Genomic DNA, 19,820 nt, shown 5'->3' with positions numbered 1-19,820 from the left:
AGGCAGGCAGGCAGCTTTGCATGACATTCTTCTGGACGTGTTTCATTGTGATGATAGTGAGGGTGAGTCAGTCTGTTTTTTGGCAAGACAGTAGTTGAGTGATTACTGAGAGAAAATTATTCTAAGTGTTTAAAGTGTTGTGACTGACCTTTTTCTCTTTTCTTTTCTTTGCCTCACCTGTAACTCTGCTGAGACATTGAGGAACATGCACACTGGACTGACCTGCTCTGGCAACCTGATTTCCACTGTACGTATTTGGTTATGGTATATTATTTATATACATCAAAGGCACAATGCACCCCCAGAGCTGCACCCCACATAGACACACATGTATTGAGTGTGATATTTTGCATAAGTCATGTGAAATCATCTTTACACACTTGAAAACTGTAAGAGCAGCAATTTTTTTTGAAAATTAAATGTTTAATATCCGATAATAAAGTTGATCTGTTTTCTTTATTCTTCTCTCTTCCCAGCTCCATCCATCACCATTCTCTGTTCCTGCAGGTCCTGCAGGTCCTGCTTGCTAATCAATGCTCATATTTTTTACACAATTACAAATAAACTCAATTCATTGTATGACATGAAGTTGTGCTTCATTCTGAGTCTACAACCAATATTTGTGTTTCCAACATTCATTGAAGTTGAAATGGTATTACATGTCAGTCAATATATGAAATAAAAACATTTAAATGTACTTTTTATACATTTATTTTGGGTTGGTGGTGGCCCTGGACTTAGGCACTTAGTTAGTTGCCCCCGTTTTGCTCCAGGGGGACTGTCCCTGAAATGAGTTAAATGTAAGTCGCTCTGGATAAACACATAAATAAATAAGCACATACATAAATAAATTCATTCTGCCTTCAACTGCAAAATGATTGTGGACTGCACCGACATCCATGTAGCTGCCCCCCAGTAAGATGAACCAAGCAACGTTGACATACTCAACATACAGCTGTGCTCTTAAGTTTACATGCATAATTTGTGAAATATTGGTAATTTTTTTGAAAGAATGACTGATGATGCAGAAAACTTCTTTTATTTAGGAACAGTGTTCAGGTGAAGCCATTTATCACTACATATATGTGTCACACATAAAAAGGCCTAACACACTGTGTTTGGCCTTTTAAGAGCTCTGTCTTACTTCCTCGCTCTTGGTCCTCTTCTACCTGGAAATAAAGACAACCAAAACACACACAAGCTGAATGTTAAACGTGCTTCACAAGATAAATAGAAGAGTGCAGACTGTTAAAACTATGGGTAGGGGGACTATTTGGCAGGTTTAAATTATTAGTAATTCATTATATAATTTTCTCATTGTAGACGAGCAGACAGGGAGCCAGATGACAACACAAGAATATGCAGCTGCCATTTTCCACATGGAAAAGAGAAAGGGCCAAGTTTATTTGAGTGGACAAAAAAGAAAGTGAGCTTACCTGTAAATCAGTCCACCGACCACGGCTACAGCAAAGGGCCTGAGTCTGCAGGCACCAACCCCGAACCCTCCTGGGTGCAGTCCACAGACGACGACGACGAACCTGGACCCTCCGGTTTGCAGTCCAGTCGCTACGAAGACCAGGCAGGGGATGATCGTAAGAGGTCATATGGAATGGCAAAATATTCAGCAGCAGGCTTACCTGATGATGTCATCCGAATGGAAACAGGGCTTCCTGATATGGCAATGTTTAAAAGGGTGGTGGAGCGCTTTGAGGGCTCCATTGTCTATTTTGCTGGATGGAAAGTGGAGGGCATCCTGCTGATAGACCAGGTCTTCATGGCCTTAATGAAGATTCGCCAAAATTACCCACACCTGCATATTGCACAGCTGTTCCACTGCAGTACTGCAACAGTGAGTAATGTGGTGAACACCATGGTCCATCTGCTCCACAAGTTGCTCTTCCAAGCGATGATGTCTACGGTGCCCAGTCGTAAAAAAACCCAGAACAGCATGCCTGCTTCTTTCCACTCCTCTGCCTTCAACTGCAGAATGATTGTGGACTGCACCGACATCCCAAGTCCCAAGACAGCCCCAAGTCAGATGGACCAAGCGAAGCTGATGTACTCCACTTACAGAGGGATGCACTCCTTCAAAGTGCTCATCTCTGTTGCCCCAAATGGAGTCATACATTTTTGCAGCACACTCTTCCCAGGCTCTGTGTCAGACAAGTCCATTGTGCAGCAGTCTGGCATTCTGGCTCATCTTGTGGCTGGCGACCTTATTTTGGCAGATAAGGGATTTTTGATTTCAGACATTGTGCCTGAGGGTGTGATTGTCAACATTCCCCCTTTCCTGAACAAGGGCAAGTTCACAGAGAGTGAGGTGAGAGCAACCAGGGAGATCGCAAAGAACCGCATTCATGTGGAGAGGGCAAATGGCAGGATAAAGGATTTCAGGATTCTGGGCCTGATTCCTTCCCACCTCAGGAACTCTGCCAATGTGCTGGTACAGCTGTGTTGAGCCTTGGTGAACCTGCAAAATCCCCCCATCAGTGAAGTTGCCAGCACCCTCACGGTTGACTAAGCTAGGGGTTCCCAAACCTTTCAGCCTGTGATCCCCGGGGGGAGGGGGGGACTAATGTGACTAGAGTGTGACTAGTGGGTTAGTTTAAATGTTTAATTACCCGTTTTGGTATGTTTTGGGAGTGAGATGTTTATGTTTTGTCTGTTACTGTGGTTGTTTTTATTGGTCAGAATGTCCCATGTTAACATGGACAAATAAATCACCACTCAGCGTCTCCACCACAATCCCAATCTGCTGTGTCCTGTTTTCCTCCACTCTGCATAACACCCCATCCAGCCACAATAGAGTGTGTGTGTGTGTGTGTGGGGCACAAGCCAGCGTCCAGCCACAATAGAGTGTGTGTGTGTGTGTGTGGGGCACAAGCCAGCGTCCAGCCACAATAGAGTGTGGTGTGTGTGTGGGGCACAAGCCAGCGTCCAGCCACAATAGAGTGTGTGTGTGTGTGTGTGTGTGGGGCACAAGCCAGCGTCCAGCCACAATAGAGTGTGGTGTGTGTGTGGGGCACAAGCCAGCGTCCAGCCACAATAGAGTGCGGTGTGTGTGTGTGTGGGGCACAAGCCAGCGTCCAGCCACAATAGAGTGTGTGTGTGTGTGTGTGTGTGTGGGGCACAAGCCAGCGTCCAGCCACAATAGAGTGTGTGTGTGTGTGTGGGGCACAAGCCAGCGTCCAGCCACAATAGAGTGTGGTGTGTGTGTGTGTGGGGCACAAGCCAGCGTCCAGCCACAATAGAGTGTGTGTGTGTGTGTGTGTGTGTGGGGCACAAGCCAGCATCCAGCCACAATAGAGTGTGTGTGTGTGTGTGTGTGGGGCACAAGCCAGCGTCCAGCCACAATAGAGTGTGTGTGTGTGTGGGTGTGTGTGTGTGTGTGTGTGTGTGTGTGGGGCACAAGCCAGCGTCCAGCCACAATAGAGTGTGTGTGTGTGTGTGTGTGTGTGTGTGTGTGGGGCACAAGCCAGCGTCCAGCCACAATAGAGTGTGTGTGTGTGTGTGTGTGTGTGTGTGTGTGGGGCACAAGCCAGCATCCAGCCACAATAGAGTGTGTGTGTGTGTGTGTGTGTGTGTGTGTGGGGCACAAGCCAGCGTCCAGCCACAATAGAGTGTGGTGTGTGTGTGGGGCACAAGCCAGCGTCCAGCCACAATAGAGTGTGTGTGTGTGTTTATTTACATGTCCTCCTCCCTACTGGCCAACACAGGGAGCATATGCTGGGTGTAGAAGTTCTCCAGGAGGAGGAGATTTCCATGCCATGCAGGGTCTTTGGGGATGGGGATGACGATCGCCTCCTTCGTGGTCCACACAACAAAGTAGCAGAGACTCCGGTCTGTGATGTGCAGCTGTCCTTGGACCTGGTGCCAGTATGGGTGATTCTCCTTGAGAACATAAGACCCACCCTGCTCACGGAGATAGAAGGATGGTGACTGGACTGCCTCCGCGATGGTCTTGTTCCTCTGGCTGTGTGGACACTTCACCTCCAGCAGGGCAGATGGCTGCACAAGTCCATCGGGTGATGCTCCCAAAACATCCGACTCACTCACAAAGAGACCAGACTCGAGCACTGTCACTTGATAGGCCTCCACAAAAGCCTTCACCCCTTCGGCCTCGTTTACAACCCCCCAGTTGACAGCCATGACTCCGTCTAGGTTGTATCCCCCAAGCACCCTCTTCATGAGGGACGGGCTCGGAGTGGATGAAAGTCCTGACCGCAGCACAGCACCAAAATTGCTGGCTGTCAACCTGCCCCGCCTGTGTAACTGCCACTGAGGATTTTTCCGCTGTCCTACGGTGGCTGTCTGGATGGCAGCTTGCTGGTCTCTTGTCAGTCGCATTGAGGCAAGAATAGCCTCAATTCCCCGACCACCATGCACTTTCACCAGCTCCGGCACGGTGACAATGGCCTGTTGAGGCTGCGGCTCTGGCTCAGGTGACAAAAGCCATGCCATGCCACACTGTGTGCCCCTCAGTGCAGACCTGAACCAGTCCACATCTTCAGTGGCGATGTCTCTGGCCAGGGGGTTGTATGTCTCCTCTCGCTGTTGATAAATCTGAGACACCGGCTGGACTACTTTGGAAGTGACAGGCTTCCTCCACTGGCACTCAACATCTGTGGAGCTGATCTGCCATATGGCAAATATTGCCAATGCTGCAGCGTGGCTGCATTTATACACCCCCCGTGCACAATCACAGACAGCGCTCTGCATCGCGCCATCGTCTCCCATGCAGATCTGTAAAAATAAAGTAAGTACCATTTGTTAGCATGCTATAATAGATTGAATGAGCAATAATACAAGGATGGTCAGGATCTGGGGGTGGGAGGGTTTATTTGTATTATTTTCCATAGTTTTGTCCTCTTGTCTGATTGTTGTTATTGTTAGTTTTTTCTGTATTTTTTGTAATTTGTGTTGTATTGGTTGTGATTGTACATTGTATTTTTCTAAATATGTATGAATAAAAACATTTGATCAAAACAGAAGCTTCTACTGAATGCAGTTTACGTGGCTCAGCAAAGTTAGCAGACCTGGCAAAGTCATGTCGGGACGACTACGAAGGTAAAATAAAATACATGCACTGCACTGTTTTAATCTGCACAATACTGGTCTTAGATATACTTTTATTTGCTCAGTAGATCGAGCTAGCCATGCTAGAACTTGCTAACGTTAGGTCCAAGCTGGCTAACAACAGCCATGCCCGCTATGAACACGTTTTGACTTGTGAATAAGTGTGCAATGTTCTGTAATTTGCTTCACTAACTCATGGCACTAATCGTGTGTTTCAGGCGAGGTGTTTCTCTCAGGATTAGAAACTAGTTTTCCCCTCCGGGATAAAACGATAATATAACGTTAGCAATTAGCATGCTAGCTGGACATAATGCTACCTCTAACAATACATTGTAGTTGCTATAATTTCAAGTCATTTGCAACATTCATTCTACATGTTAATGGTAAAAGCTTAAACAGTTGATTACCTGCATGCCACAAAGACTGATGTTCTAATATTTTTGCACATTTAAGTAGAAATGTAATTGAAATTCTATTTACTGCCTAAACATTGTTCCTTGTCATAGTATTATCCTAAATAGTTTGACCTTGTTTCCTCAGAAGGCTTCTCAGACTACATGGAGGATCCCTCAGAGAAACACAGTTTCCACGTTCAGTTCCCCCCCGCTGAGAGTAGGCAGCTCCACACCCTGCGCCCGGTCAGCGGACACCATCAGGACTACTATCTGATCACAGAGGATCCCATCCTGAACGCTGCTGCCATACTGCAGCAAACAGGAGGGAACGGAGGTGAAAACACACTTTATACATTTAGATATGTGGAGCACAAAGAAAAGTGTTGAGTTTAACTATAAAAATATTAGGTTCAACTAACCTAATACCGTTATATGAACTTTGCTGTGTTTTCAGCGTAGCTTTGTAAAGGTAACATTTAGCAGCTAAACTGTGGATAACAAGTAAACCACATTGGTTTGTTATTCAATATGGCCGCCAAAAGCTTTTTGAATCATTACATGTCACTTGTTAGACGCTTTTATCCAAAGCTTACCTACTCAATACTGTGGGCAATCCCCACAGGAGCACTTTGGGGTGAAGTGTCTCGGGGACACAACGACATGCTGACTGCAGTGGGGTTTGAACCTGTGCTCCCCTGATCCGAACACCAATGCACTTATCCACTGCGTCACACGCCTCCCTGTCATGTCCTGAGAGCCCTCCATCCCCCAATTGCTAGTGCCTTCACCATTTAAAATGTTAATAGTCAAATCAAAGGTGTTCCTCCTGTTGTGTGCCTGCAGAGACAGACTCAGAGGTGGAGATCGCCCACAGTGATGACTCTGACGTGGGGGGCTCTCTGTTATGGGCTGCTCCCCTTCCGGTATTTGGACAATGTTGTGTCGTTGTTGCGATTAAACTGATCTTGTATCTTGCTTATTTCACCTTAGGAAAGCGGGCACGGGATGACAGCTTCCTTGACACCATCATGGCGATGGACTGCCGTGCCATGGTCAGCAAGGAGAATGAGGACCTGCGTGCCAAGGAGATGCACGACGAACGGCTGCTGCATTCACACAAGGCCCAGGAATCGGACGACTAGCTGCTCATGGTGATGCCGCACCATGCTGACTCGGCGGCGCGCCAGGTGGAGGTGTCGGCGCGCCAGGTGGAGCAACAAAATACCTTTCAGGCTGGGCTTCTGGCAGTGCTAAGTGAGCTGATTAAATCCAACAGGCCTTCAATAAAAAAATAAAGAAAAACTTGTCGTCGTTGATAAACTGTACAATGACTTGTTGGGAGGCGTGTGGTGCAGTGGTCTGGTGCGTTGGTGTTCGGATCAGGGGAGCACAGGTTCAAACCCCACTGCAGTCAGCATGTCGTTGTGTCCCTGGGCAAGACACTTCACCCCAAATTGCCTACACCTGGGACAGTTCATTTTGTATTATTGTGATTATATATATATATATGCCACTGTTATTAATACTGACACTTCACTTTGCACTAAGGTGTGTCTGCTGCTGAGCCTATCTATTGTTATTATATATATATATATATATATATATGTTTTGATACTACTGACACTTTATTTGATATTGAAAATGTTAACTTCTATTTACATGCATACGACACACCTGGGACAGCGTGATGCTGTTATTGATATTGTGCAATAAAAGAGAACCTACATGGTGAAGTAAAAATATATGATTCTAAACTGTATTGAAGTGAACATGTATTGTTTGAACTGTTTTAAGTAATCCCATATATAATGTCTTCTCACTTACAACTCACTGACCCAGAGATCCTGTTACATACACATACACCTCCCTTCTCACCAGAGCACACACACATGTTCTTTTCAAGGTTCTTTCTGGGTATCATTATGTTCTTTCTGGGCTCATTATATCTGTATACAATGTTTAATTGTCTGAGAGTAACAGTTTATGTGAAAGATGCCATGGGAAAATAAGGGAGTGGATATCGGGGCAGAGATAAGATTGACTTTGACCTTGTGGAACCTTAGAATCTCCCGTTCTGGTCAGAACTCTGATTCGCTGTATTGAACCCGACCAGAAGTGAATCCAACCAGTAAGGACACCTGGGGGAGTGAGCAGCTCACACAGCTCCTCCCCACGGACTCTCTGATTCGCTTCGGAGTAAAATGGGAAGGAAGAGTCGACACATCTCCGCCCCAAAATATGGATATGAATACTGTTGTTTTTGTATGTAAAAATACTTCTGGTTTGCTGAGTTGGTTGGTCCCGATATCTGTGTCCGCATCGCATCACAAACCTGAAGTCAATTCTTCTTGTTTGATGAGTTGGTTGGTCCCGACACCTGTATCCGCATCGCATCACAAACCTGAAGCCCGGAGTACTCTGTAAAACTTGTATACGTGTTTTGTTTCCTACCAGTAAACTCAGATAATTGTTATAACTTTTGATTCCGGTGTTTTCAATTCCTTTCTTTATTAAATAGAGATCAGCCTCATCCAACGAACGGCGCGTAGCAGAGGGGGGGGCTATCAGCCCCACCAATAGGTGTTCTGCTCCAACAAGTGGTGACCCCGACGTGATGAGTGCTTATCCCCCTTAGGTGCCTTACAAACAATGGACGTCCGCTCTCGGGAGCGTCGGAGTGGTGCGGTTACCCTAAGTGACAGACCTAAAGTATCCGGGATTCAGGCATCTTCCCTGGCTTGTACATTTTTGGTGATGCGCCCTGGAGATATCAGCCTATTTTAAACAACTTTTCCCCGCCTTTCAAACACTTATTCCAGGGTTTTAGTCAGTCATTTTGCACGAAATCATTTAACATTGACGCTCTCCTGAAAATGCACAGAATATGTGCATTTCCAGGAGAGCGTCAATGTTAAATGATTTCGTGCAAAATGACTGGCTAAAACTCTCTTCCAGACATTTAAAAATACTTTCCCCGACCATTTAAACATTATTTCTGGCTTGTAAAGTGCAGTTATGCGCCTTGGAGGTATTATACTATTTCAAACAACTTTTCCCCGCCTTTCAAACACTTATTCCTTCGTACAAGTGTTATATTTCCCCCCCTGGGTGTGTGTGAGACAAGTGAACTGAGTCAGCCTGCCAACAAGCAGCAGTGTGCTGTCATTTGAAACATGTTACCCCACAGTTTGACACACCTTTACCCACGTTTTGAGGACTCACTGCTGGGTCAATGTGTGCTCCAATGTGTCCACTTTCACCCCCCTGGGTGTGTGTGAGACAAGTGAAGTGAGTCAGCCTGCCAACAAGCAGCAGTGTGCTGTCATTTGAAACATGTTACCCCACAGTTTGACACACTTTTACCCACGTTTTGAGGACTTACTGCTGGGTCAATGTGTCCTCTTTCACCCCCCTGGGTGTGTGTGAGACAAGTGAAGTGAGTCAGCCTGCCAACAAGCAGCACCGTGCTGTCATTTGAAACATGTTACCCCACTGTTTAACACACCTTTACACACGTTTTGAGCACTCTTTCCTGGGTTGAAAAGACATGTGCTGTAGCCTGGTTCTCTCCCAGTACTGGGTACTAGTTAATGCCACTATCACCACCACATTTAAACCAGATGAAGTGGTAGTTATCCGGGGTGCTGCAGAGTCATTTTCAGGCTCCTCTCCACAATTGTCCCCCTAAAATGATTTTAAATCATTATTTTTGCATTTAAATGCATGTATTCTATCATTTATATGGTTCCCCAACACAATGCACATAGTCTGGAGCTCACTGGGGTCCTGCATATAATTTAATCAGGCGTTTTAACACTTTTTCCCATGAAAATGATTTTTAATCACTATCATGGGGCTATGAAAATAAAATTCCGGGTAATGCAGAGCACAAGTGCACCTTTTACTATTTAAATGTATTTGTATTATATATATTTGGGCTAGAAAGGTGACCTCTCTGGGTGATTTAGTCAGTTTATGGAGCTTAGCCCACAAATCCTGGATGATCCAGGCCGAATTTGGGTGCTCATAGGCGGACATAGAAGCACCATAAAAACCACCCCCCTTGTAGAGTCACCAGGGGCACGAGAATACCCTCCACAGAAGGGGTGGTGGTGCCGTGAAGAAGGCCGAATATGGATGCTGATGGGCGGACATAGAAGCACCATAAAAACCACCCCCCTTGTAGAGTCACCAGGGGCACGAGAATACCCTCCACAGAAGGGGTGGTGGTGCCGTGAAGAAGGCCGAATATGGATGCTGATGGGCGGACATAGAAGCACCATAAAAACCACCCCCTTGTAGAGTCACCAGGGGCACGAGAATACCCTCCACAGAAGGGGTGGTGGTTCCGTGAAGAAGGCCGAATATGGATGCTGATGGGCGGACATAGAAGCACCATAAAAACCACCCCCCTTGTAGAGTCACCAGGGGCACGAGAATACCCTCCACAGAAGGGGTGGTGGTGCCGTGAAGAAGGCCGAATTTGGGTGCTCATAGGCGGCCTGCCAGGCGCCCCCACCCGTGGAAAGCAAAAAAAAGTGAAGAAAACGCTTAATTATATCTTAAATTAATCAAAAATGAAGTTTTGAAAAATTGTCAAAAACATGACAGAGTGCCCACGGGAGAAGGGGCCAGGTGTTTGGCGCTTCGGGCCGATTTTTCCCCTTCTCCCTCGAAAGGAACACCGACAGCCAGCGGACGGAATTCAGTCCAGGGGAGGACATTGAGATAACCGTTGACAACTAAACCAATGGCCATATACAAAAGGTGAGCAGACACCTGTTTTGACTATCAAAAATCTGTGATTGATTATACTAAAAAATGTAGAGTTGTCAGCGGCGTTCTCTGTGTTCTTAGTCACGGTGGGAAATACAATACATATTCTAGTTGGGATATTGGGATAGTGCTTAGAGGCGGGTAGTTCAGTCCCGTCCTACAACTCACTAGAAACGAACGCTACAAGGTTGTAAAAAACAGATGGGTTAAATTCCCCGTAAGTCAAGATAAGATTGATTAATACGGTTGGCTTGTAGTGCTTTAATTAAAGGCTGTGGGGGTGTAAAAAACAGAAGGGTTAAATTCCCCGCAGATCATGATAAGATTGATTAATGCGGTTACCTTTCGTGGTGCTTTAAATGTATAAAATGGCTGTAATTGTTATATGGTGGGTGATAGAGGAGGAGAGAGACGCGACCTCCAACTAATTATTTGGAACGACCGAATCTCATCACAACTCTTGCTGTGGGGTTAATCAGGCTCATTAAACGTGACGATAAAGAGATTTTGTTGACTGGGTTCTGACTCCTTGCCTGAAGCCGCAATCGCCGTAAGGGGGTTGTAGAAGCTTGCTTCAGGAAGTCCCGCTATCTGTTGAAATATACATCGCACAATAAAAATCTGCCTGACTGTATGGGATAAAATGTGTGTAAAACTGCAAACATAATTTAAGAACACCACTCTGTACACAGTACATACTGTACACAGAGATAGAATTCAGATAGTACAAAGTCTGCAAAAGGGAATAGACTCTGTGTGATTTTTTAAGTCAAATCTGTGTAATAATTAAGAGAAAAATCTACACCTGTGGAGACAGGTTTGCATAGACATAGACACAGAGGCAGCTCATTCGTGGTCAGCTGCTGCCCTCTGGTGGCGAACAGGGAGTGTTACAATATTCTAAACAAATACACACAGGACGTTAAGAGTAAAGACAATAATTGCCCAGTATATTAAATAAATACAAACGAACACGTATCAACAAAGTCAGATAATATAAACGAGGTCAATCATGGAAGGAGATTTTGAAAAAATTATATAAGCGTTCCAATTTCCGGAAGCTTCCGCGAGCAACTGGTCAGGTGCTACCATCTGGTGGCCAATAGGGTGTGGCACAAAACAAACAGACTAATGATAAATTAAGGTTTGGCTCCATCTGCTGGACATATATTATATTATATTATTTTTAGAATTTGAACGAGAAGAACAGGGAGTCTATGAGAACAGTGGGGGACCGGAAGAAGGCTGACATTTAATGCCTGATATATAAGTAATAATAATATATAATATATAGCTGATATTTAATAACTGATGTATAAGGCTCGATATTTCTGAAAATAAGAACACCGTCAACGGCATTCTATTTCAGAAAAAGGGGGGATAGGATATACATCAGGCAATATGTATGTGAGATTATTACGTTTTTAAGAGAAATTGATCAATTTAAAATACTAGTTTTGGTTATTTTTTGTTTTGTTTGTTTGTTCCTTTTTTGTTCGGTTTTGTTTTATTTTTGTTTTATTTTTTTTATTTTTTTGTTTATTGTTTTCTGCATAGTCTCTTGTCCACACTAAAGTCTAGTTGGTGGCGGTAATGCACCTACAAGTTGGTTTGCCAACCGCCAATAAACACTAAAGAAGTAGAAGAGATGAGTTCAAAACCATATTTCCAGCAACTTAAGGGCTTGGTATGAGACTTCTCCACACAGGTTGCTGACGCCAAAGGGGGACCCGAGAAACACGAGGCCAACACAGCAGAGTTCGTCTGGCTGAAAGTCATCAGGCCTAAGTGACTCAACCCCAGGTTTTCCGGTCCCTACCGAGTGACCCAAAGGACCTCCCATGCCGTCCGCCTAGAAGGAAAGGGAGACAACTGGTACCACTGGAGCCAGTGTGCGGTCGGGAAAAACACCTGCGAGGACCCTAGACGACATCAGGACAGATCTGGCCCTTGTCAAAGCAGTCGACCCAGGAGGCGCCATCAGCGGGCCGGAGGAGGAGGATCGGGACATCTCTCCAGCATCGACCCGGAAGCCGCCATCAGTGGGCCGGAGGAGGAGAATCCAGAAGACATCTCTCTAGCAGGCAGCCCAGAAGCCGCCGTCAGCGGGATGGGGGGACAAAGACACGGCAAACCAAGACGGCACAGAGAACTCCACTTCCCGCTGAAACAGGTTGATATAGCCGGTGTGGAACTTTGTCTGAACAATCCATTTTTTGGAGGAACTTTCAACTTTATATTTATATTCCCATTTGTTTAAGGGATTTGTATTTTTTATTCTACAGAACTATGTGTTACCAAAAGAGGGAAAAGTTTAATAATGTCTCTTCTAATTTCTGTGGCTACTTTTATTGCCATTTTGGTGACATGTGGTTGTTGTTGTGTGCCTTGTATCCGCTCATTGTGTGTTAGACTCATCAGTTCCACCATTGAGGGAAAAGCTGCCCCTTCCCCTTCGTACCAAATGCCCTTGTTGGCTTATGCGTCGGAGGGGGAAGAGTACGATGACTCAGCCGACAAGGACGAACTTTTTTAGACATATTTTAGTCTCCCTCCACTGTCATAAGAAGTTGTTGTTGTGGACTGTTCCTAAAGGTTTAAAGTGCTCTAAATCCCAGCTTCTGATGGATTAATATAAATGTTGGGACAGACACAGTAGAAAAGAATGACAGTGGTTATGTTTCAAATGCTATATGTTGATCTCGTGAGGTGAGATCAAAAGAGGGATTGAAGTAAAAAGATATGATTCTAAACTGTATTGAAGTGAACATGTATTGTTTGAACTGTTTTAAGTAATCCCATATATAATGTCTTCTCACTTACAACTCACTGACTCAGAGATCCTGTTACACACACATACACCTCCCTTCTCACCAGAGCACACACACACATGTTCTTTTCAAGGTTCTTTCTGGGTATCATTATGTTCTTTCTGAGCTCATTATATCTGTATACAATGTTTAATTGTCTGAGAGTAACAGTTTATGTGAAAGATGCCATGGGAAAATAAGGGAGTGGATATCGGGGCAGAGATAAGATTGACTTTGACCTTGTGGAACCTTAGAATCTCACGTTCTGGTCAGAACTCTGATTCGCTGTATTGAACCCGGCCAGAGGTGGATCCAACCAGTAAGGACACCTGGGGGAGTGAGCAGCTCACACAGCTCCTCCCCACGGACTCTCTGATTCGCTTCGGAGTAAAATGGGAAGGAAGAGTCGACACATCTCCGCCCCAAAATATGGATATGAATACTGTTGTTTTTGTATGTAAAAATACTTCTGGTTTGCTGAGTTGGTTGGTCCCGATATCTGTGTCCGCATCGCATCACAAACCTGAAGTCAATTCTTCTTGTTTGATGAGTTGGTTGGTCCCGACACCTGTATCCGCATCGCATCACAAACCTGAAGTCTGGAGTACTCTGTAAAACTTGTATACGTGTTTTGTTTCCTACCAGTAAACTCAGATAATTGTTATAACTTTTGATTCCGGTGTTTTCAATTCCTTTCTTTATTAAATAGAGATCAGCCTCATCCAACGAACGGCGCGTAGCAGAGGGGGGGGGCTATCAGCCCCACCAATAGGTGTTCTGCTCCAACAAGTGGTGACCCCGACGTGATGAGTGCTTATCCCTCTTAGGTGCCTGTTACGTCCCCACTAAGGTCTAGGGGACCTGGAGACAATAACACACAACAACCAATAAAATGAGAGTCAGCGTAAAGGTTTGACAAAAGGTTTATTCTTGTAAACCTTTTAAACTGAACAGAACCTTACAGAAATACTCTGTGTGTGAGGAGGAGGAGGAGTCGAAGGATTGTGCCAAACAAAAGAAACAAGCATAACAAAACCAGGCCTATCTCTACGGCTATCCTTTGAAACCAAAACTCAAACAAAAACCCTCACTACCTAAACTACTCAGAATTGGACAAAAACAGAATACAGGGGTGGCAACAATCCGCTAACCTAGTGTGTCTTAACATTAGTTATCTACGTGATGAGAAGTGTACAGGGTACCCCAGACTTACCTAACTACTCCACCTCTCAACACACACACTTTCAACAAAGATTATACAAAATAAAGAGAAATGTTTTCTCTACAAGGCAGTCAATTGCATGCTCCTCCATCAGCAATCAACCCAGAGTGAGAGAGCGAGAAGACTTCCTGGGTGCCTCCTTTATGGTCGGCCCTGGCTGCTGATAGGCCAGCTGAGGGTGAGAGGATCCAATCAGCCATCAGACCTTCTTGATGCGTGATGCGCCGGTGAAGATGGCCGCATCGTCTTCGTGCTCCTCTCCAACTTTGCCCATTTTCGTATTTTGTACATATTTCTTTTACTTTTGCCGTTTTACTTTTAACATGGTTCGCAACATGCTAGCCGACCGCACCTACTCTGCCATACAATATAGCAGAGAGGAACTTCTCCAATTGCGAAACTTCGTGGACAATATTAACCCTCCGACAGACAATGGAGATTCACCATGGCTACCTGTTGCTGTTCTACCTGAGAGACGCAAGAAGAGGACAAAGCGCGGATGCCGGGCCGGGCTGCTGGTCAGACTAAGAAAACGTGAGAATCGGCCCCCTCTTCCGAGTATTCTTCTGGCTAATGTTCAATCCATTGAAAATAAGCTAGATGAACTCAGAAGCCGGATTGCTTTTCAACGGGACATTAAGAACTGTAACGTGTTAATTCTCACTGAGACTTGGCTCAACCCCGCTATCCCGGACTCCGCTATTGTCCCTGACGGATTCTCTATTTTTCGTCAGGACCGGACTGCAAACTCGGGGAAAAGTAAGGGAGGCGGTGTGTGTGTAATGACTAACAACAACTGGTGCTCAGATGTGAAGATTATTTCATCGGACTGTTCCGCACAGCTAGAGCACCTCATGATCTCATGTCGGGCCTTCCATCTGCCGAGGGAATTCACATCTGTTGTGATAACAGCAGTGTATATCCCGCCGCAGCCACTCGCCGACAACAACACGGCACTCGATCAGCTGTTTGGGTTTATTGATAAAACCGAGACTTCACGGCCAGATGCGGCGTTCGTTGTGGCCGGAGATTTCAACACCGCCAACATGAAGAAGGTTTTGCCAAAATATTACCAACACATCAACTTCCCGACGCGCGGGGGAAACATACTGGACCATGTTTATTCCCCTTTCCGGAATGGATATAAGGCTCTCCCTCACCCTCCCTTCGGCAAATCAGACCATATCTCACTACTGTTGTTGCCTGCTTACAAGCAGAAACTTAAAAGGGACAGACCGATAACAAGGACAGTACAACGATGGAGCGAGGAGTCAGATTCAGCACTGCAGGATTGCTTTGCATCCACGGATTGGAGTGTGTTTGAGGACAATAACATCAACACACACACGGACACTGTCATCTGCTACATTGGGAAATGCATCGATGACGTGGTACCGAAGGTTTCTGTACGGACATTCCCAAATCAAAAGCCCTGGGTAAACGGTGAGGTGCGCGGCAAACTGAAAGCGCGCACTCTCGCGCACACAGCGGGAGATTTGGAGGAGTACAGGAAGTCTAGGTATGATCTCCGGAGAGCAATAAAAAATGCAAAGAGACAGTACAAAGAGAAGGTGGAATCTGACTTCAAAGGCTGTAACACTAGGAATATGTGGGCGGGACTAAGGACAATGACTGACTACAAAGGAGCAGCGGGGGGTGCTGCGGGAGTGTCTGCGTGCGCATCTCTCCCAGATGAGCTAAACAGTTTTTTTGCACGCTTTGAGAGCAGCCAGGCTGTGGAGGTACAGAGGGACCAGGAGCTACACTGCCCTTTTGTTTTAAATAGGGCAGATGTGTGTAAATCCTTTAAAAGGGTTAACCCACACAAGGCTCCTGGACCTGATGGCATCCCTGGCCGTGTTCTCAGGGTGTGTGCAGTTCAGCTGGCAGAGGTGTTCACAGACATCTTCAACAGGTCCCTGCTGCAGTCTGTAGTCCCCACATGTCTTAAACACTCCACCATCATTCCTGTCCCCAAAAAGACAATCATCACCTGCCCCAACGACTACCGCCCAGTAGCACTCACCTCCATCATAATGAAGTGCTTTGAGCGGTTAGTCAAATTATTCATCACCTCCTCCCTCCCTGAATCTCTGGACCCCCTGCAGTTTGCCTACAGAGCAAACAGGTCCACAGACGACGCCATAGCCCTCACCCTCCACACTGCCCTCTCACACCTGGACCCGAAGAACAGGAACACATATGTGAGAATGCTGTTCATTGACTACAGTTCAGCATTCAACACCATTGTGCCCTCCAAGCTGGCCATCAAGCTCAGAGACCTCGGGCTCAACAGCGCCCTCTGCGACTGGATCCTGAACTTCCTGACGGGCAGACCCCAGGCAGTGCGGGTGGGAAACATCACATCCTCCACCCTGATTCTTAACACCGGTGCCCCTCAAGGCTGCGTGCTCAGCCCTCTCCTCTACTCCCTGTTCACCCACGACTGCGTGGCCACACACAGCTCCAACACCATCGTGAAGTTTGCTGATGACACGACCGTCATCGGCCAGATCACAGACGATGACGAGACGGCATACAGAGAGGAGGTCGAAAACCTGACATCTTGGTGCCAGGAGAACAACCTCCATCTCAACATCAGCAAAACAAAGGAGCTGATTGTGGATTACAGGAAGCAGCAGGGAGAGGGACACGCCCCCATCGCCATCAATGGGACTACGGTGGAGAGAGTCAAAAGCTTCAGGTTCCTTGGGGTCCACATCACTGAGGACCTGACATGGTCTCTTCACACCACCACCATCACCAAGAAAGCTCGACAGCGGCTCTTCTTCCTCCGCAGGCTGAGGAGGTTCAAAATGGATTCCAGGATACTCTGCAACTTCTACAGGTGCACGATAGAGAGTATCCTCACTGGCAGCATGACGGCCTGGTACGGCAGCTGCACCGACCTCGATCGTAAGGCTTTACAGAGGGTGGTGAAAACTGCACAGCACATCACCAGGACGGAGCTGCCATCCATGGAGGACCTTTACTCCCAGCGGCTCAGGAAGAAATCACTACGGATTATCAAAGACCCCCATCACCCCAGCCACAAACTGTTCTTTCTGTTTGCCGTCTGGCAGACGTTACCGCAGCATCCGGGCAAGGACAAGAAGATTCGGAGACAGTTTCTTCCCGCGGGCAGTGAGACTGTTAAACAATTGAACTGTTGAAACAACATCAAACATTCAACTGCTACTCAGTAGTATGTATCTAATACCTAATATATATATATCATTCCAATAACTTGTATATAGACTCATACTGCACTATTCCACATCATAACTTTATTTCATTTTTATAACTATTATTATTTTTGTATTGCTCTTGCTCTTATTGTTATTATGTTATGTTATTATGTTGCATTGTTGGAGAAGCCTGTGACATAAGATTTTCAACTGCATAATTACTCTGTAGCTATGTCAGATTGACAATAAAGAACCTTGAACCTTGAACCTTGAACCTTGACTCTGGTGCACAGGCAGGTCCTCATCAACTGCTGATTAGCTGTGCAGAAGACAGGGAGAAGAGAAAAACAGGAGGGAAGGAGAATCACACAAGTACAGCCTGCCTGGCACGTAACACCCCCACACATATAAATCCAAACAGTATGTTTGGACCTGACAATAAACATTTACATAGCACGAGATAGTGCATCGGCAAGAACATTATCGGCCCCCTTTTTATGGCTTATGTCAAGGTTGTAGTTCTGGACGATCAATGACCAACGCATAAGGCGTTGATTGTGGTTGTACATCCTTGCAAGAAAAACCAGGGGATTGTGATCAGTGTATACCTTAATAGGTTTTTCACTGGAGCCAAGATACACCTCAAAGTGCTGCAAGGCAAACAATAAAGCTAAAGCTTCCTTTTCAATAGTAGAGTACTTCAACTGATGTTTATTAAACTTTCGGGAGAAGTAACTCACGGGGTGATCGATGGCCTGTGCATCTTCTTGTAGAAGAACAGCCCCTGTCCCAACTCCACTGGCATCGACTTCAAGCTTGAATGGCTTCGAAAAGTCTGGTGCAGAAAGAACAGGAGTGCAACACAGAATACCTTTTAGGCTCTCAAATGACTGCTGACACTCACCGGACCAAACAAAAGACTTTGAGGGACTGGTCAACGTAGTGAGTGGGGCCGCCACCGAGGAGAAGTTTTTGCAGAAACGGCGATAGTACCCTGCCATTCCTAGGAAGCGGCGAAGTTCCTTCCTGGTGGATGGCTCTGGGATGGAGGCAATTGCCCTGATCTTTGCATCAGCAGGGCACACCAGCCCTCGACCAACCTGCTGACCAAGGTAGAGAACGGTACCTTTTCCAAACTCACATTTGGCAAGGTTTAACGTTAAGGATGCGGCCAACAAGCACTTAAAAACTTCTCTTAAGGTAGACATGTGGCTAGCCCAGTCATTAGAATAGACAACAATGTCGTCCAGATATGCCTTACAGTTTGAAACATGTCCTAATACAAGATTTACAAGCCTCTGAAAGGTGGCAGGTGCGTTACACATACCGAAAGGCATCACAGTGTACTGAAGGAAACTGTCAGGTGTCACAAAGGCTGAAATATCAGAAGCACGCTGTGTTAAAGGAACTTGCCAGTATCCCTTTAACATGTCCAGCTTACTGACAAATTGTGCAGGACCAATTTCATCAATGCAGTCATCAATGAGCGGTAACGGGTGTGCATCGGGGACAGTGACAGCATTAACCTTGCGAAAGTCAGTGCAGAATCTGGGACTTCCATCTGACTTTGTGTCTAGCACACAAGGGGAACTCCAGGGACTGGAACTAGGCCTTGCAAATCCGTTTTTAAGCAGATACTCAACTTCCTTTTTCATAATCTCTCTCTTAACTGGGTTAACCCTGTACGCACGCTGTTTGATGGGCCGAGGGTTGGTCAAGACCACATCATGAGCTAGGACAGAAGTTTGTGAGGGAGTGTCATTAAAAAGACATGCAAAGTCGAATATCAATTTCTGTATATCACTTTCTTGGTTATCAGGAAGATGAGACAAGTAATTGGGCAAATCAGCCAATACCTCAGTATTGCTTAGTCTTGCCCCCTGTGGTGTTGCACTACGCATCACCAACTCATCCTCATCCTCATTTGAGCTCACCCTTGAAACTGAAGCCATAGGAGAGACGGTTGTCTCCACCTGGTGAGCTTTGGAAGATTCACTTTGGTCATCCCTGGTGCAGTACTTCTTCAGCATGTTGATATGACACACTCTGGTAGGACGTCTGCGGTCAGGTGTTTGAATGACGTAATTTGTTTCACCGAGCTTCTTATCTACAACATAAGGACCAGAAAATTTAGTAGACAGAGCAGAACCAGGTACAGGCAGTAGAACCAACACCTTGTCACCTGGCTGAAACAAGCGCTCTACCGCCTTCTGGTCGTAGCGTTTCTTCATCTTCCCTTGAGTAGAGGTCAGAGCTTCCCTAGCCAAGGAGCAAGCACGATGTAGACGATCCCTTAGTTTGGCGACATACTCCGGAATACTGCAAACTTTTTTCGTTGGCATGATCAAATGCT

The 19,820-nt window shown here is 45.9% G+C and overlaps 1 long non-coding RNA gene across 1 annotated transcript; it reads left to right on the top strand.

The window, feature by feature from the left end:
• Positions 1-599, top strand: LOC117483304. The gene is made up of 2 exons (XR_004555971.1): positions 1-247; positions 477-599. It is a non-coding gene; the product is annotated as an uncharacterized LOC117483304 (long non-coding RNA).
• Positions 600-19,820: the final 19,221 nt, after the last annotated feature.

This window comes from Trematomus bernacchii, unplaced genomic scaffold, assembly GCF_902827165.1.
Source record: "Trematomus bernacchii unplaced genomic scaffold, fTreBer1.1, whole genome shotgun sequence".
Lineage (NCBI taxonomy): Eukaryota > Metazoa > Chordata > Actinopteri > Perciformes > Nototheniidae > Trematomus > Trematomus bernacchii.
Note: the sequence above shows the minus strand (reverse complement) of the source record. Positions and strands in the feature narration are given on the sequence as shown.